Source organism: Mya arenaria, chromosome 4 (genome assembly GCF_026914265.1).
Source record: "Mya arenaria isolate MELC-2E11 chromosome 4, ASM2691426v1".
Taxonomy (NCBI): Eukaryota; Metazoa; Mollusca; class Bivalvia; order Myida; family Myidae; genus Mya; species Mya arenaria.
The window spans coordinates 70,623,224-70,641,380 of record NC_069125.1 but is presented as its reverse complement, the minus strand read 5'-3'; the positions used below and the strand labels follow the sequence as shown (position 1 = coordinate 70,641,380).

Genomic DNA, 18,157 nt, shown 5'->3' with positions numbered 1-18,157 from the left:
AATTTGTTTGACATTATTCACCTTGCAAGAAGAAAGAAAAGCTTATTAAATAAGCCTGTAAAAACCGGCGTTACGTCTTTGGATTAATCGTGACTGAATTAGGAAGGTAATCCCGTACAATCATTAAAACAAATTATCAACGCCATTTAACTTCAACGCGCATCATCATTATTAAGAAGAATAAAAAAGGAATATTGCCAAAAATCACTATGCAAAATTATATATCCCATCTAGGAGAATCGTCTCATTAGTTAAAGAAAATTGGCAATCATTTGAAACTTTTATTATAATGACAAAACTCGGTTAATCATAGGAGATTTCCAAACCGTATAAGAGCCAGACAGCTATCTGGAAAATTAAAAAATACATCAACTGGAGTAGTGTTCCTTGGGGGGGGGGAGTCATCTTAAGTCTGTATAAACGTCACATCTCAACTTTGTGTTCATTTATTAAACTTGCTATATTCTAATTAAGTCAAATATATATATCAATCAATTTATGTCTTAAATCGACTAAAATCTTCATTAAAACGGTCCCTTGTCTGCGAACACAGACGGTGATGTGATCGATAATAACCATGTTGTGACTGGGCGCCTGTGACATCTTGTCACTCATATTTCCCATTCAAATACATATAAATTGGTTGATACATAACAATTATAACTTGGACGTGACAGAGAAAAACCCAGTGGTCTAAAACATGATCCTATTTGCAAGGACATAACAATGCCCTACAGAAACTTTACATCTAAAACTCACGCATCCGTTAAAACTGTAAAGCAGCTGGAATTAAAGGCAAGAAAGTAAAAAGAACTGCACAGACTGTGTTACAACTGTCGAAAATCAGCTACTGTTGGAAGTCGTCACATTATTTCTTTTTAATCTATTTGCATATGACCACCATTGGTTACAGTCGGTTTAGTCAGAGAACAATGGTCTACCGCTTATTGGTGCAATGGAGACTATGAGATGTATAATTCGTTTAAATGAAATTTTATTAATTAAAACCAGGGCACTGATCACGTGTGTGACTTTGTTTCCCAGCCATTCAGTCGCCTGCATAATGCCTCTAAACAGGGTTTATTTTGTATCGTTTGATAACTTGGCGTGTCCCTTTAGTTTTCTTTGTAATACTGTTTTACTTCTCTCAAAGAAAAACATGTAACATTTGCGTACATTTTGAACAATGTGTTTAAATAACATAAATGCGAGATATAAAGGTCTTATTACATAATTAAACATGAGTAAGCGGGGCCGAAGCGAACCATCTCAATGCCAAGGCATTTATATCAATACCGAGGCAATTATCAATCGCAGCCCCCGGTCACCAATATAATGTTCCCTAAACAACAACATACCTATGTCTTGCCACGACATGGTTTTGTCTGATCAATTTTAGTAGCTTTTCAACATAACTTGATAAATGTTTCGGACAAAATGACTGGCGTGCAATTTGGTTGTTACCAAGTCCATGTTTAAGTGCATCAGTGAATGGTATAAAACATTGTTTGACGTCCGAAAATAGATAGAAAAGATAAATGGCTCTACTTGATATTTGTGACACATTTGGCAGAATCGAACTCATTCATACATCTAGTATTTGAATAGCAGTTTTTTTTTATTTCTTGATATGAATTATGTACGACCATATTTTCACACATAACACTTGATTTTCAGAAGTTTATTCATTTATTGCGCCTATATTCAATATATCAAACATTTCGAGAGAAATTAATCCAAAAATATGTTTAAACACCCACTCTTCCATAAACATTTGTATTTAGATGATGTACAATGCATGCCAAAATACTTCCAATGATAACTTTTCAATACATTGGAAAATTAACTGCTAGAATATTTCCTTTCTCGGAATAAATTACAAATATTTAGGAAGCAAGTGTTAAGTTTTTGATGTCTAGTCTAATCCGCTTTCAGATCGAGATTTAAGTTGGGGATTTTCTTGGTTTACTTAAAATATATTTTGTTTGGTGTTCCTTTGTGGTTCCTAGACCATTTGAACAAATCACCAAATCAAACGGTGACAAGGCTAAAAATCTAAACAAAACAAATCAGGAATACATTTTGGAGTGTCATGTGCATCTGTTCGTGAAATTTGAACAAAGCAACTGACATAAAATAAAATAAATAATCATATGATACAAACTAAATCGGTAGCGTTTGCCTTTACGTAGAAAAAGGGCGTTATTGCTAAATTAAACGTGTCTATTCTAAAGAAATCTCTGCATTCTGAATTGCGTCGTTGTTACAAACGTCACTTGAAATATTTATATTAAAAGCTACAGAATCCAGCTCAGTTGCCAAATGTTTAAACATTAACCCCGTTTAATAGCGAAGGGCAAATGTTCTTTACAAACATTAGGGATTGCCATTTAACCGAGCTTGTTTCTGTAGTTTTTCACATAAGTATTGTCCCTGTTGTTTACATTGTATGATTATTAGTCTCATAGAAGGATAAATAGTAGTAGGACAATATGCAGATAATCACTAAAATATTCTTTAAGCTAAAAAGAAAGCTTTTCATTGAAGTCGAGTCGTTTTTAAGAAGCCCTGAACAATATTTACTTTCAAAAGTTATTGCCTGAGTGTCAACAATTACTTAGGCTAGTCAACTTTGCAATATTCATAAAACAATAAAAAAAAGTATCTGCCAGTGCATGAGCATTATATCTGTATCATTTATAATCTCCTTCAGTGGAAACATGGGGTCTAACAGAGATTTTGCACTTAATTTCGGATTCTTTAACGTACTATTAAATCGATGATACTATCGTAAAATATTTATAATTGGTTTAATCTGACAACAATGACCTGCCGGTAATTGTTACAATAAAAGTTATGAGAGGTTTAATCAAATATTCATTTTTTAATTTACCGCCCAAGTAAAAACCAGGATAGAGTGAGAAAACGTTGTGTACTTAACAATCCTTGATGAATTAGTCTAGTTTGATATACTAGTATAACATATGTAGTGTTGTTTGTGAAGTTTTATGTTTTTGGTCCATTTTTCTGGTTTGTGAATGTTTGTTCTTGTTTTTTCTGTTCTTTCTCATGACATTGACCATGTGCCATTGCACGGTGTTCACCATTCTACTATTTGCCGGTTTGTGTAGTTCTCATATCGATACAGGAAAATATTTGCATTAAATGAACGTAACAACAAAGCGAAGAAACCCAATATTTCCAAAGGTTTTTCGTTCACCATTCTTCTTTGCCAGTAGCCCTACAATGTATCCGCAGTATAAGCAACAAAGTATACAAAACAGTATGAAAATGCAATTATGGAAAAAATAGACGAATATCTGAAACATCTAGTAAAGATACATGTTACACACATGATTTATACAAAACACGATCACGATGTAAGATGCTGATCATAACATACATATTCCGTTTGTCCGAACCACTTGGCATAAATCACTAAAACACTCTATGTGGTACGTCAAGGGAACAATATTCCATTTGATTCCATATGGGATGGTTATATTGTCAATAGTCGGATCTAAATGTGAATTTATGAATGCCAAAATCATTTAAAACATAATAATTGCAATAGAGATTGGTTACACATTTGTTGAGCTCTCAAAATATTGTCTCGTCGAAGAAAAAATGGAGATTTAATAAACAACTAGAAATGATCCTTGATGCAAGAGTTGCATCATTTTAATGATGGTCAAGTCAAAATGTTAAAACAAAACTTAAAAATTGTAATATGGGAAAAGCGAGCTTTTCATTTATACTATATGATGCATAATCAAAGTCACGAGTATGTTGGGTGTGGACGATACAGACCAGAAACATTTTCAGATTTAACTTGGAACTGTTTGACGAACTTGAACATTATTGAAAGCTTTGTTAAATGCGTACAAAAGTAAGTCTAGCAACACGATAGTCGACCGAAATACTACAAATTATCATCGAGTGACTAAACAGTTTTTAAAACATCAAAGAACACGTATCCAACAAAAGAATCTACCTTAAATACCTTTCCTAAATGTAAAACATAATATATTTTTTTTATTATTTAAACAGTATTACATCAAACAATTCCATCATTGTAAAAATATACCAAAGCTAGTAGATACCACTCACAATGCAAAATCTACAAAGTGGAAATCCTCGCCGACTTAGATTACAGAAAATGCTGAATTAGTAATTACGGGTAGGACTGATTTTACTGGAGAAATATATTTACGATTTAATTTGATCCTGTTCTTTGATATATGTGTTATCAAAGATGTCTGTTTAATATTCAGCAATAACTTATTCTAATGTATAACTATCTTCCGATGTAATTGGTGCGATCTGGCAGATGGTCAAGCATCTATTTTGGAAATGATTGCAAAGATGCTAAAGTGAAAAAGCATATAATTTAACGATCAAAACTTTAAAGGGAATTATACGGTCTGGCTGGTTTTCGATCTCCATAACCTTATGCCAAAATATTTATTATATGACGTTTTATGAATATCGGATAAGATATGCTTTTAAAATTAGACGAAAAATTACCTTGGTTGTCAAAAATGGTAATACCATGCCTGTAACGCCAAAGTGAATTGTTAGATATTGAACAGATAAAATAAAATGCCCATGAAAAATGTCACCAGGTTGGATTATCTTTGGATAAGCACATGTGTATAAAAGTCTTTGGAAACGCGTTTTTCCTTGCCCTATCTACCAACAAAACTTTTTTGGTCTTATGTTCAGTATTGTTCCTATTTTTGCTCGCATTGGACCTGATTTTATATATAGATTAAGAGCCACACTCTCTGTTTTGATATTGGTATTTGTCTTATTTTCAAATTCAGAAATAAATAACAGGTTGAATTCAAACTATTTAAAGCTTCACATTTAACCCTTATATGAGACTAAAAAGTGTCGAAAAAAATGATGGCTTTGCTCTACAGGATGTTCAATTAACATAAAAACAATTAAAATAAACAAGAAAATAGTGACATCTTTCGTTTAAATGTAACAAACTCACAGATATTATACATTTGGCTTCTATGTTAATTTCAGTCTAAAAGTAAAAGCATATGTTTTCCACAGCGCGGTAACCCCGGATTCCCGGCTTCAAGTCTTTCTACGTTTAATTTATTTTCATTGTTTTCTAATTTTTCTCCTTCTTAATCTGTTTGAATTGATATAATTAATTTTATCTCTTAAACTTATTGCTTTGATATGTTTAGAATTAATCTATTATTGATAATATCAAAACGTAGTCAAACTGTAGCGAATGGGTTTTACGAGTATTTAATTTTACAGACTTTAGAGTTAACTCAATAAAAGGCTACTAAATAGTTGTTAATGTTGTTTCCATCTTCATCAAACATTTTTAATGAATTCTTGTTAGATGTGTACTTAATCAGGATATGCTACCAATATCGCGTCAACACTTTGACAGAACTTGAAGATATCTCGTTAAACCGATTTTCTACATTTTTGTCTTGTAATTCGGAACACAATTTCCTCGAAAATTCAAATCACAAATTGCATTGCGATGTGAAACGCAATCTCGTTACGCAATATGACATTGACCTAGCAGAACGAAGCAATTTAGAAAGATGCAGTGCGAACCGAAAGCACTGTTTGATGCTACTTTCATTGGTGCAGTACACGTTTTGTTCGATATAAAATTAACCAGTTTTCTGAAGTACTGAATTGTCCTTGTTTTAATATGTTTTTGTGTTGTTGGGTTTTTTTTCAAGCAATATTACATCAGATAGTTCCATCACGGTTTACATGTATGTATCTGAGGATTTCGAGCAAACTATTGTCAAAGACATTGACAGACGGAACAAATCAGAAAGCAGATAAATATAAACTATGAATACATGTATCGTTACTCTTTACGCTTTATAAACTCCTAGAGTTTCTAGACAATAATTAATCATAATGCAAGCTTAGCTATAAATTGTGATTTTTACTGACCGTTCCAAGGCGGTATCTAACAATTCTTGATAAACATACCTATTTTTTATATATATTGTATGTATGCACTGTGCTGTTTGCGGAGTTTTGTGATGTTCTTCTATGTTTCTTGTTTGTTATTTTGTGTTCTATGTCTTTGGCGTTTGCTCAGTGCCACTAAACCGGGTTTATGTTTAAACTTTTTGCTACAGAGCTTGTTTCCGTAGCTTTTTGCATAAATTTTGAAAAACAATACACAATTATATCGACTCGATGTATCAGCGCCTTTATATATCAGTTTGGTGCTCATTTTGAAAAGTACATTACATGTAGTTCTTTCAATTTCTGAGATAGTTTGTACCCTGAAACAGTTACGTAAAAGCCTGCGTTACACCTCTGGAATTATCGTTGCAGGGAGTTTGAAATAAATTGTCGCATAAATCTGCAATACAGTCATTGGTACCATATTCCGCATAGTTCGTCCGGAACCAACATCAATGAGTTTTAAGGAATAAGACATGTCTTCGTGGATTGCCATTTGAAGTGGAATACACGTAGAAGTATTGTGTCATACTGGTGGAAACGTATTGCTTTAGAAAATTGGAAAACACTTGAAACTTTGATTTTGAAATTCATTATAAAACGTCAATGATAATGGTTTTGAAATTCATTGCATTATTTCCGTATACAAGCAATGAATCATTTGCGAAAGAGCGCATATTAATGAATAACGTTCATAATGCAGATTACTTACAGGGAACGTTGTACGCCTGAAAGATTTCATAACTGTTAATGATCAGTTTCAAATAAAACGGAACAGCTGTTTTCATACGTAACTTGTGCTAATGCTCCCGAAGGATCTCTGTTCCATAATTTTGTTTCCGGTACCGGATACATCTCAAGATAAGATTTATGACACTGGTGTTGTCGAGATTGGCATTACTTTACAGTTGGTTACTGGACGCCTGTTAAAACTGCTTCCTCCGAGTTATATCAAAGCATCTTTATAATGTTGGGTCATAAGCTTCGGACAGTCCTTATAACCACTAGTCAGCCTGAACTAAACGCATGACAAAGTTGAATAACATTACATAACATAACATTATTATTTGGATGCTTACGCAAGACACTTTAATTCAATTTCTTCTTGGGGTCATGATAATGCTACCTGCTCAACTGAAAATGCAAAGCATATACTTTTGCAATACATTTAGTAAGCATCTCCCTGTAATGAACAGGTGTCAGTTTGAGCATGTTTGCCATTGGTTGTATATGTTAATGCACGTCAAGGCAGTGTAGCAATGTAATTCGACACATTTTGACGGAAAACGATCCTGTTAAAACTGCTTCCTCCTAGTTATATCAAAGCATCTTTATAATGTTGGGTCATAAGCTACGGACAGTCCTTATAACCACTAGTCAGCCTGAACAAAACGCATGACAAAGTTAAATAAAATTATTGTATATTGTCATGGTGATTTGGTGTCATAACATTATTATTTGGATGGTTACGCTAGACACATTAATTCAATTTCTTCTTGGGATCATGATAATGCTACCTGCTCAACTGAAATGCAAAGCATATACTTTTGAATTACATTTAGTAAGCATCTTCCTGTAATGAACAGGTGTCAGTTTGAGCATTGTCATTGTTTGTATATGTTAAAGCACGTCAGGGCAATGTAGCAATGTAATTCGACACATTTTGACGGAAAAGAATCCTGTTAAAACTGCTTCCTCCGAGTTTTATCAAAGCATCTTTATAATGTTGGGTCATAAGCTACGGACAGTCCTTATAACTACTAGTCAGCCTGAACTAAACGCATGACAAAGTTAAATAATATTATTGTATATCGTCATGGTGATTTGGTGTCATAACATTATTATTTTGGATGGTTACGCTAGACACTTTAATTCAATTTCTTCTTGGGGTCATGATAATGCTACCTGCTCCACTGAAAATGCAAAGCATATACTTTTGCATTACATTTAGTAAGCATCTTCCTGTAATGAACAGGTGTCAGTTTGAGCATGTTTGTCATTGTTTGTATATGTTAATGCACGTCAGGGCAGTGTAGCAATGTAATTCGACACATTTTGAAGGAAAAGGATCCATTTCTTCAATACGCTGATGATTACATTATTTCGCAGTACATCTTCAAAGTAGCCTTGCACTGAAAGTTTCATAACATTACACAGCCTAAATCTCTTAATCATTCAGACGGTCAGAGAGTTTCACACTGTGTGATTTTCGTTTTGACCCTGACATTCAATTGTTTTTAAAGTGTAAATAAATTATGACAAAACAAACCAAATACTCCTTTCTCAGCTGAGATTAAAACAAATTTGCACAATCAAAACCACATGTAAGATAATATAGCTTATGAATTAGAACACGACTGTTAATACAAAAAGCGCCTTCCTTTACCGCGGAATAATTGGAAAAGGTGCTGATGTTTCACGGATGGCGTTCTACATACCATAGACAAATACAAGATAAACTAACGACACCAACCATTATCTATTCCGTATCGAAACATGATACGGGCCATGGTTGACCATTGTTGAAAACTAAGAGATAAATGAAAGAAAACATGAGATAATGTATGCACAAATTTATGGCTTGGACTTTTTTCAAGTTTCGCTTAAACAGAGGAACACGAACAAAAAAGTGATTTGGCTCGGCATATATATTGTCTAAGTTTCAATTTCTATAAATGAACAAGTGGTAAAGGCGTGTAATGGCCTGTTTTAATAAATAGAAATGCCAAATTTATACGATAATTAAGTAACCGAACACAATTTAAAGACCTCGTGCAAAACAGTATCATCTTAGAAATAATATCCAGACAAAACTATTTTGCAAGAGTGACCTATCGTACACCAAATACGTTAAAATTCTAAAAATATAGTGTCAATAGTAGAAACCAGTTTGTGCATTCTGTGAGTTCAGAAGTGAATGGGTCAATTATATACCACTAGATGGTTAACGCCCATACAAGCCCAGTATCCACACATTAAACTATTCCCGGAAATCTATATAAAGATTTTAAGATTCAACACATTTATAGGTAATTTGAAAACAAAGGTATTACTCATTACATAATCAAAAGTCTAATTTAATTATGTACATGTACAACGATAACACAATAGGTTCAAATTGGAGACACGACATATATAATATGATTACTATTTATAATCAGTATTTTACACATTGAATTTGTATTAAATATTGTTAAAATTGACATTGAGGATGGACCAACAAGCGTTAAGCAAAATATTTAAATTTGTCACGAAGAGAGACATATCATATGACAAACATGTATCTGGTAAACAAAATTGTATTATATGAAGAAATATTAACCAAAAAAAATGAATTATAAATGTAAGCCTTAACTTTGTGAAATAGTTACAAAACAATATTTACAATGTTATGATGACGTTCGAATCCGTTATAGATAAATTTACACAAATTAAGTCGGATGGTATAGTTTCTATCAGGTCAATGAATTTCATCGAGTTAGGCATTACAAAAAAATTTGGTTTTAAATATATTCTAAGTAAATCAGTAAATACTCTTACAGACACAAACAAGGTGAAACTCATCTTCAATATCACCACTATTACATATGATGCCATAACGTTGATTATAAGCAACTCTATTGTTGCAATAACGCTCAGTTTCAATACATTACTGATAAAATGAAAGTCGTAATTTAGTAACAGGAATGAGACATTTAGAAGCAAATTTATCGAGATACTCAGAGCGTTCGATACATATTTTACAAGTTTAAGTTCGTAAATCTATGTTGTAAAATGATAAGGTAAAAATGGGAGATTCTTGAAAGCATGCAAAGTTCTGAAGTTGTGATGGAGAACGTGCCCGAAGCATTAAGGTACTGTTTTATCTAATCTAAGGTTTTCCACATTATTTGACAAAATATCGCACAAATTGACAGGCATGCGATTTTAACTCTTTAAACTGTTATAACATTATTTCTAATGGTATTAAACGGTGTGTTTGAAATCCTTGAGTGTAAACATTAAGTAATCGGTTCTTGAAAATCGTGACAAACATTTCAGAAATGCATACATTTACTGACAAAACATCAAGAAACCAAACTGAACTACAGGTATGTAAACATTAAATCTGGATAATATATTAGCAAACAAGGGGTGTAGCTAGACCAAAACTTCAAAACCTTCAACTTCAGCGCCGTCTCACTACCGTATCCTTGGGCATGCTGACCAAGGGTTGGTTTCCTGCATATTAAGGGGCACTTGACATTCTCTTTGCATGTCGGTGCACACTTTCTCACTTGTAAATGACAATAAATAGGTCCGCTGCAAGCACTGTATACACCGCTGAATCTGCATGCGCAAACAATTGACCAAGTAATATACAAGCCTTTAAATATTTAAATAAACTTGAATACTCAAAACCTGTTATAAAAACAAGAAAATGGAATAAGAGTTTCTTCAAACGAAAACAACATTGTCTACACAGGAGGGGAATGGTGGATAACTTCTCATTCATTGGTAATATTGGATTTTGCTACGCAAGGGCAATTTTATTAAGATTGTTTCCAAGACATCCCATCTGCATGTTGGTATTACCCGAAACATAAACGCTGTCATACCATTATAAAAACCAAAAGTGTCCCGCATTCCCAACACTAAAGTGTGTTTGAAGGGTGATGTACATATAACCAGGATACGATATGAACGTGCCACAGAAATCAGACTTCTACCATACTGGGGTTTTTATCAGGCCAAACTACTAAATAGGGCTTTTGCACGATCAATCGGCACATGTTTTAAATTTGATTTAAAAATATATATATTTTAACTGTATCAACCAGTGGCAACAAATTTCAACCAGTCGCAACAAGGATTGACTATTGTTTGATGATAACAAGGCGCACATAAACTTGATTTTGTCAGCATTGAGAAAGCGATTATTTGTTTGTTCTACGTTCCGACAAACTCTGCATACCTCAGATGGTTTCTGTTTCGAGCCACAAAAAACAAAAACAAATTGCTTACAGGGCCTATTCAATTTGCAGCGGCATTCGGGCTGCAGTACCAAATCCACCATGAAAGTCAATATTTCGCCTGCAGGATAAGATTCTTATATATAATAACCTTAAACATATTTGATTATGACTTTTATGAGCATCGTTTTGTTTAACGAGCTTCTTCTCGAGTGGTTTGTTTCGCATTGATTAACAAGCAGCGAATGAAATTGTGACCCAAAACAAATCAACGAATGCATATCCATATTATAGATCTGTTTTCAAACAATTTAATGCCAATTACACTCCATGACACCGACACATTAAGATGTTTCAGTTTCCATAGTAAACACCATTTCAAAAAAAACATCGATATAGTAAGAGACAGGTCTTGATAGAAATCGTCAGATTTTCGCACCATGCTTAATACATTTGACATGAAAAGAAATATAGATCACCTTGAATGAACATATGATATGACCTTCAAGTGCGCCGTTGTTAATTTTCTGGTTTTTGCCTGTATTGCCCAAATTGAAATTTATACATGTATTAGTCCACAATAACGTTTGTACAAAAAAAAATCGTTATTTCAACAATTTATTAATTTAAAAAAGTATCATTTAGCAGAAATCAGTTCATCAAAATCATAGTTCGTATTATGAACCTTTTCAGTTATCTTCACAAAACAAAGAAATTGTATAGTTCACAGTTACGTCATGTTTACCAACACATTGCTTTTCGTCGTTAAGTATTTAGCGACTTTCTGAACAATCGGGCCAATATTTTCTATTATTTGTTCTTTTTAATTAAGATCTTATATAATTTTGATCAGAGCTACTCAATGTGCACCTTTTTAAAACTGTACATGCTATATATTTACATAAACAAAGCATTTGTATAACGGACCAGAATAACCACAAATACGCACATTGTACGATGTTGTTGAAACCAAGTTGGTTTGTAGTTCCAATCAGTATTGTACAAAATTGAACAAAAAAATCATCACACTTTCAGCAATGCAATTATTAAAGTAAGCTATGTTTAGGGATGAGAAATAATGATGTTAAAACTTTGGTCTAAGTATCACTGCCTCTCCATATAGGCTATTTGCTAGTTCTAAACCTGGACTGCCATACACCGTACCGTAACCTTGTTCATTTGTTATGTTTAACAGTTTATAGTAATGTGTTTAATGTTTAACGGTTTCATAAATTGCTTAAATTGTCAATTATTTTTTAACTAACACGAATTACATGTAATTGTGTTAAATTGATAAAACTTTAATAGGATTCAGTGAATTGGCATTTGTTATGAAAACATATGCTTTACCATACATGTTTGTAACAAGCATCTACATTTTAACGCTGTATGAAAGTACTAAAGGCTTCAATTTTAAATTACCAGATAATAGTATAAATCAACCTTATTGCATTTACCTTTAAGGCTGAAAACGACATCATAATATTTCTATAATAAGAGTGTTCGCTTCCGAGGATGTCGATTCAAAATCACTTCATTTTTTTCAGAATTATGTTATGAGTTCATGTCTGTTGTTATACATGTATAATCTTGACAGTATTTCAACAATATAAACATATAAATAAAACATAAACTGCAATGGTGATATGAAGCAATAATCAACCGGCCCTTTCCTGAAACCTGAGTAGCAATTTGTACCAACGGCTTGCTTTAGCGTTGCTACTATGTATCGAAAGGTAACTATCGGAATACAAGATATTTGATGCGCTAAAAACATTAATTTTCATCTATGCATGAAAGCAATTATAAATCACTTGGTTTTTCCGTACCTTACTACCATTTAAGTATCACCGGCATTATCGAGTTAAACGGGATCATTAACTTTGTGTGCCGTAAGAGTTTCTTTGAAATTAGACATTTCAGTTGTGTAAAATGGTGATATTCTGTTCTATATGTAGAAGAATATAATCTTGACAAAATTATAACGATATATATTAGTGACTCAACGATACATTCAGTGCAATTGCACATATGTATCCATATTGTCATTTTTCTTAAAACCAGGGCAGGTTTTCACAAAACATGTAAAGTCATATCCTAACTTAATACAACAACAAAACCTGCAGGGACATGCCAAGTAGTAACTAATTCAAATATAAACCCTGTTCAGAGGCCAAGGAAATGGGCATGAATGACACTGAAAGAGAGACACAGACTAACAAACACCACTAACAGATCACACCAATCAAAATAGCTGAATCGATAAAAGATTACAGCCAGTTTTACAGCCAAATTAAAAGTAAAGAATAACTATTTAAACATAATGTGTATGTATATTCTGCTACAATCAATAAACACAAGGTAGTTCAAAATGATACAGTTGGTATACAGTATGACCAGTGAGTCACTTAACTCAGGAAAATGATTTGGTAGAGAATACTTAAGATGTTTTAGGAATAAGAAAGTCTTTGTTGTATTACGTCAAATCATATGGTAAACAGAAATTACTTACTGGTTCTTTCCAGACAGTTTTCAAAAAATCATCAAAAGAAGCAAACCCCTTCCGTACGTACACATATGGTACGGAGAAAGGACTTCGAAGAGGGCTCCATCAAGAAAGGCATCATCTACGTAGGTTATTTAAAGAAACTACTACGAAGAAATTATGAAAATTATTCAGTTCATCGGTCCTGCGATTGACTGCTCCGTTACAATAAACAGGATATAGCTACTGACCTTGTCCCTGTCGTTTCCCTTGTTTTATTTATTCATTTTTAATTTTGAGTTTTGGAAGTAATTGGATACTTGTGATGTTAAGATGTGTTGTGATGAATTAGTTTACACCCACAGTAAAATCATGTTTCGCACATCGTTCCAAAGCCGTGACCCCAACACTCATTAATAAAGATACCTTTGTGTGTCGTAAGTTGGTTTGTAGCGTTGCGAGTCTCCCGCTTATTGTCTAATACGCCTTTACCAGGGTCTGTTTATTATTTGTCATCTGGGCTTGACCATGCAGTTTCCATTTTATTGTTATTTAATTAATTTAATATTACACCAGGTCTTCGTTATTTTTTGTCTCTGTAATTTCTATGTTATAAGAAGATATGAGCTGTACTTCAATAGAAACACTATTGTATAATCTCATGATAGCATACAAATGTTAATACACATGGGCTATTGGTCGCCAAATTTCCTGCAATTTTCTTACGGTTTACTTGAGTGACAAATTCAATTGAAATGTCTGGAACGTAGAATCATGACGCATATGCGAAGGTAATCAAATCATACTCAGTTACATTATTATTATTACAGGAAACTAAGCCACGTTTGTATGTGATATTTTAGGCTAACATACACAAAAGTAACATTAAGCAAACAAATTCAGATACTACGATGCTTTAATAAAAGAGTGCCAGTATGTTTCTTCCATTGGTATGAGTGTGAGTGTTCGAACGCTTATGTATTGTTTTCGTGATCGGTTAGGTTATTGCTACACGCCATGTCCATAGATCCATTTAAACTTGTAAGAAAACAAATTTGTTTAAAACAAAAGTTGTCCTCTTGTTATGCTTTGGCTAGTTTGCACATTTGACTTTTATTAGTCAATTGAATAATTGGTTATATAATGACGAATCAACAATCATTTTGGATTGCTTTCGGCAAATCGTGATTCTAAACATAGCTGTTGTAAAGGAAAAACAATGTCCAAAAAGAGGCCAGTGGTACCCAGCTTTATAACACTTGATCCATTCTCAGGACTGTTCATATTTGCAACAACTCATCGTGTTTGTAATGATGGAATTCAGAAAAGATTCGCTTGAACAGCGCGCGTGTGAGGATTGCATACATACTTTGGAATGAATTGACAAAACTTTAGCATATTCGTATTTTGAAGTATTACAATGCAATATCCATGGAATGTAAAATAAATTGTTAGCATCTGTCAATTAGTAGTGAAGTTGACAACCGTAACTTAGCAGTATGTGTCATCCGATTGCTCCATTGAAAGCTGTGTGTTATGCTATTACAGTCTATGTAAATGCACATACTTGACCTTAATGACATATGTTGTTGTCATGGTGGCTGTTTCAAGCAAAATAATGCATTTATGTAGGTATAAGGTGTTATGAAAAGCATGGTACCTTGTAGTTAACATGTGTTCCCATCTAATGACATACTGGTTTAGATGATAGATTTAGATTGGCAGCCATAGTGGTTAATAATGGTTAATAATGATACTTAATTATTTTTTGTCGGTAATAACCTACCGAAATCTCCAAATTGCGTTGTCATTTTTGGTTGCTGTTCGGACTAAATTATTCGATCTTTTTCGTTTATTTCTCGTTAAAGGTGCAATATAATGATAACAAGTAAGCCCGGCGTTATATCATGAGTTTATTTCCAATTCCTGAGTTCTGTGTGAATATTTCACAGTGCATTTCAAAATTATGTTGTTACAATTATATACAATAATTTATAGTTTAAATTTGGCTCGAATCACCATGCTGTTAAACTTTTTGGGTTACTTGAAGATAACTATTACAAAACAATACTTTTATTACACCTCCTGCATTTTACAAACCTAAGATGTACCTGAGTGGTTGCAAAAAAAACACCTAAACATCCTTTCATTCTACTGGATGAATTTCGGCTGATGACGTGTGGCTGAATTTGGCAACCCCAATTCACGTCAGGAGCATAACTTGTATAAAGGACATCACCATTGTTAATATCCGATATTCTGTAAATGACAGTGGGTAATCTTCTTAATCAACCTTTGCATGCACGAAACATTCCGTGTTCCTTTGTTGTATATGGACATTGCCCTCCAGGAATGAGTCTATGGACACCCACTAAGTTGTACTGTTAACTAATTAAGCTTATATACACTTATACATTTTATTTTCAAAACGTCCTAAATAGACCTCTGTATTCAGTTTATTTACAAAATAGTCGCTATAAATTTGTCCAAGAACTTACGGTCATTTAATAGGAGATTAATAAACCGGAATAAGGTTTTGACATTTCAACTGTGTGTGATATAGGCTATTTTATAGCAATAATTGGCAACTCGACAATTTAACACGAATTGTAATAGTGGTTGAATACTTTTGATGGTCTCGTTCTGATATCATCATATTCTTGATATGTTGTTGTTGTTTTTATCCGATTAACAGATCGTTTAAAAAGTGATATTAACGTTTATGAGAATCACGGTTCATTACCATGAGAAAAAGTAGATAATCGTTCTGCAAGTGATGAAATCGATTGAACTTCCAACTGAATTATTCTTAATGAGAGAACACTGACAATCTAAAGAACATTTTCAGTTATCGCTTGTCATAAACGCTCTGTCAGCTTTAAAATCAGGCTTACGTTTTTGCCGTACGGAGAACTTTCTATAACCTCAACTTACGACGAATATAGTGCGTGTGCCGAAAAATCAAGGTACAGTATAAGGGCTCGCTTTCGCACGGTTGAATGTATAGTGAACTTCCAATTACATAGAATGTATTCACTGGGCTACAAATTGGTATTTTCATATAACTCATGCAAAGATGGAAACTTCGCTGTTATTTTAGAGTCACATAAGGTCCAACTGTGAGTGAACAATAAAATTAATGGAAGTAAGTGACAAAATGTTTAAGCATTTTTTTACTAAACTTAAGAAAATAAAAGTTCCGGGTGGACTAATGTTTAATATCTTATTGAACGAGTGGAAACTGCAAGAACAGTTAGTGCCCAAAATTTAACCAGGTACAAGAATCAAGGCCAAACACACACGTTAGATGATAACAATCATAACACAAATAGGGTCATTAATAAATGTTGGGGAATCTGCCTAAGAATGATGCGTGAATACTAAGTAAGAAGTCACTGAATTTTGAGTCCGGTTTACGGACGCCGAACCTCATAGTTCTTCTCACATGTTCAAAGTGCAAATTAAAACATATGAGTCGCATCGGAATCAACACCAACCTGAACACAATGAAGTATAAAACGAAACAACATCACATCACTTAATAATCATCAGATCAGACATATGCATCATTTGCCAATGAATGAGTCTAGCTGTCACCTCTGTGATACGATGCAATCATACAAAGGCAGCCAAGTGCTATTTTTCGCCTATAAACAGATATAACATTTAGCAATAGTATAGCATTATATCAACATTCGTAAACCTCCAACAGTCAATTAACCGACATTCCCATCAGATTCAAAATACACGACTCAACTTTTTTAATTCCATTATCTTTTTACTCCATCAAACAAAGCCAACGACTAAACTTCGTTAAATGTATGCTTGGTCGTTATCAAGGATTATTGTTCAATTTAGGCTACTGGGTTATTCACTATAGTTTCCATTGTTTAAGTAGAGTTTGGAAAATCTAGAATATATGTCGTTTTCTACAAACTGTATCGAAATCGATGTGTTTTCCATAATGAGCATGTTCACATAAGAGAAATCCTAACGATGTTCTTAATCAAGAAGACAAATGCCGTGGAACCAGTCTCATAAAACAGTGTGCTCAGAATTTACATTAATCATGTTTCTGACAGGTTCTTATAGCTGTAAAATATTAATTGCATAAATGATTACTAACAAGATAAAATTATTGCAGGAATTATTTCTACCCTGTCATACAATCATGTTCTAGAAACAGAGGAAATCCCCGTAATATTTTGATGGCTCAGTAAGTCTATGCAAGGTGAATTAGATTCGCTCTTTTCACATAATGAACTAATCGAAAATTGATAGCAACAAAGCATGCAAGGATCTGAAACTAGGTGAAAATACGACAAGGAAAAAGGAGGATGTCGACGCTGACAATGTATACTGATGATGATTGAATTCATATCAAAACCACCTGGCAAAAATTAATGGAAAATATGTCGAAGTAACAATATTTGCCCAAACTGAAAAATGGTGTAAGAAAACGGTTAGAATGTGCACCAATATCACACTTATGATTACTATGTCTGGAACACATGACATAAATCAATGAAAATTGTCTTTGTGTCTGACACTTCAAATGACGATATACCATTTGCTGTCTAAAGGTATTGGCTTTCAATAGCAGATTCTCGAAATGTAATGATGGATGTCAAAAACATTCATAAAAGGATTATAACAATAGTGATTTGTTACATGGTTGTCTCGTTCTCTGATTACTGTCACATAGGAGAGGTCATTAACATTTAGCTAAACTAATGTAAATACTAAATTA

At 33.3% G+C, this 18,157-nt stretch overlaps 1 protein-coding gene across 2 annotated transcripts in view; it reads right to left on the bottom strand.

Moving 5' to 3' along the window:
* LOC128229930 (uncharacterized) overlaps window positions 1-18,157 on the bottom strand; it is a 46,407-nt gene that overhangs the window by 11,091 nt on the left and 17,159 nt on the right. The gene's annotated exons all lie outside the window — the stretch shown is intronic.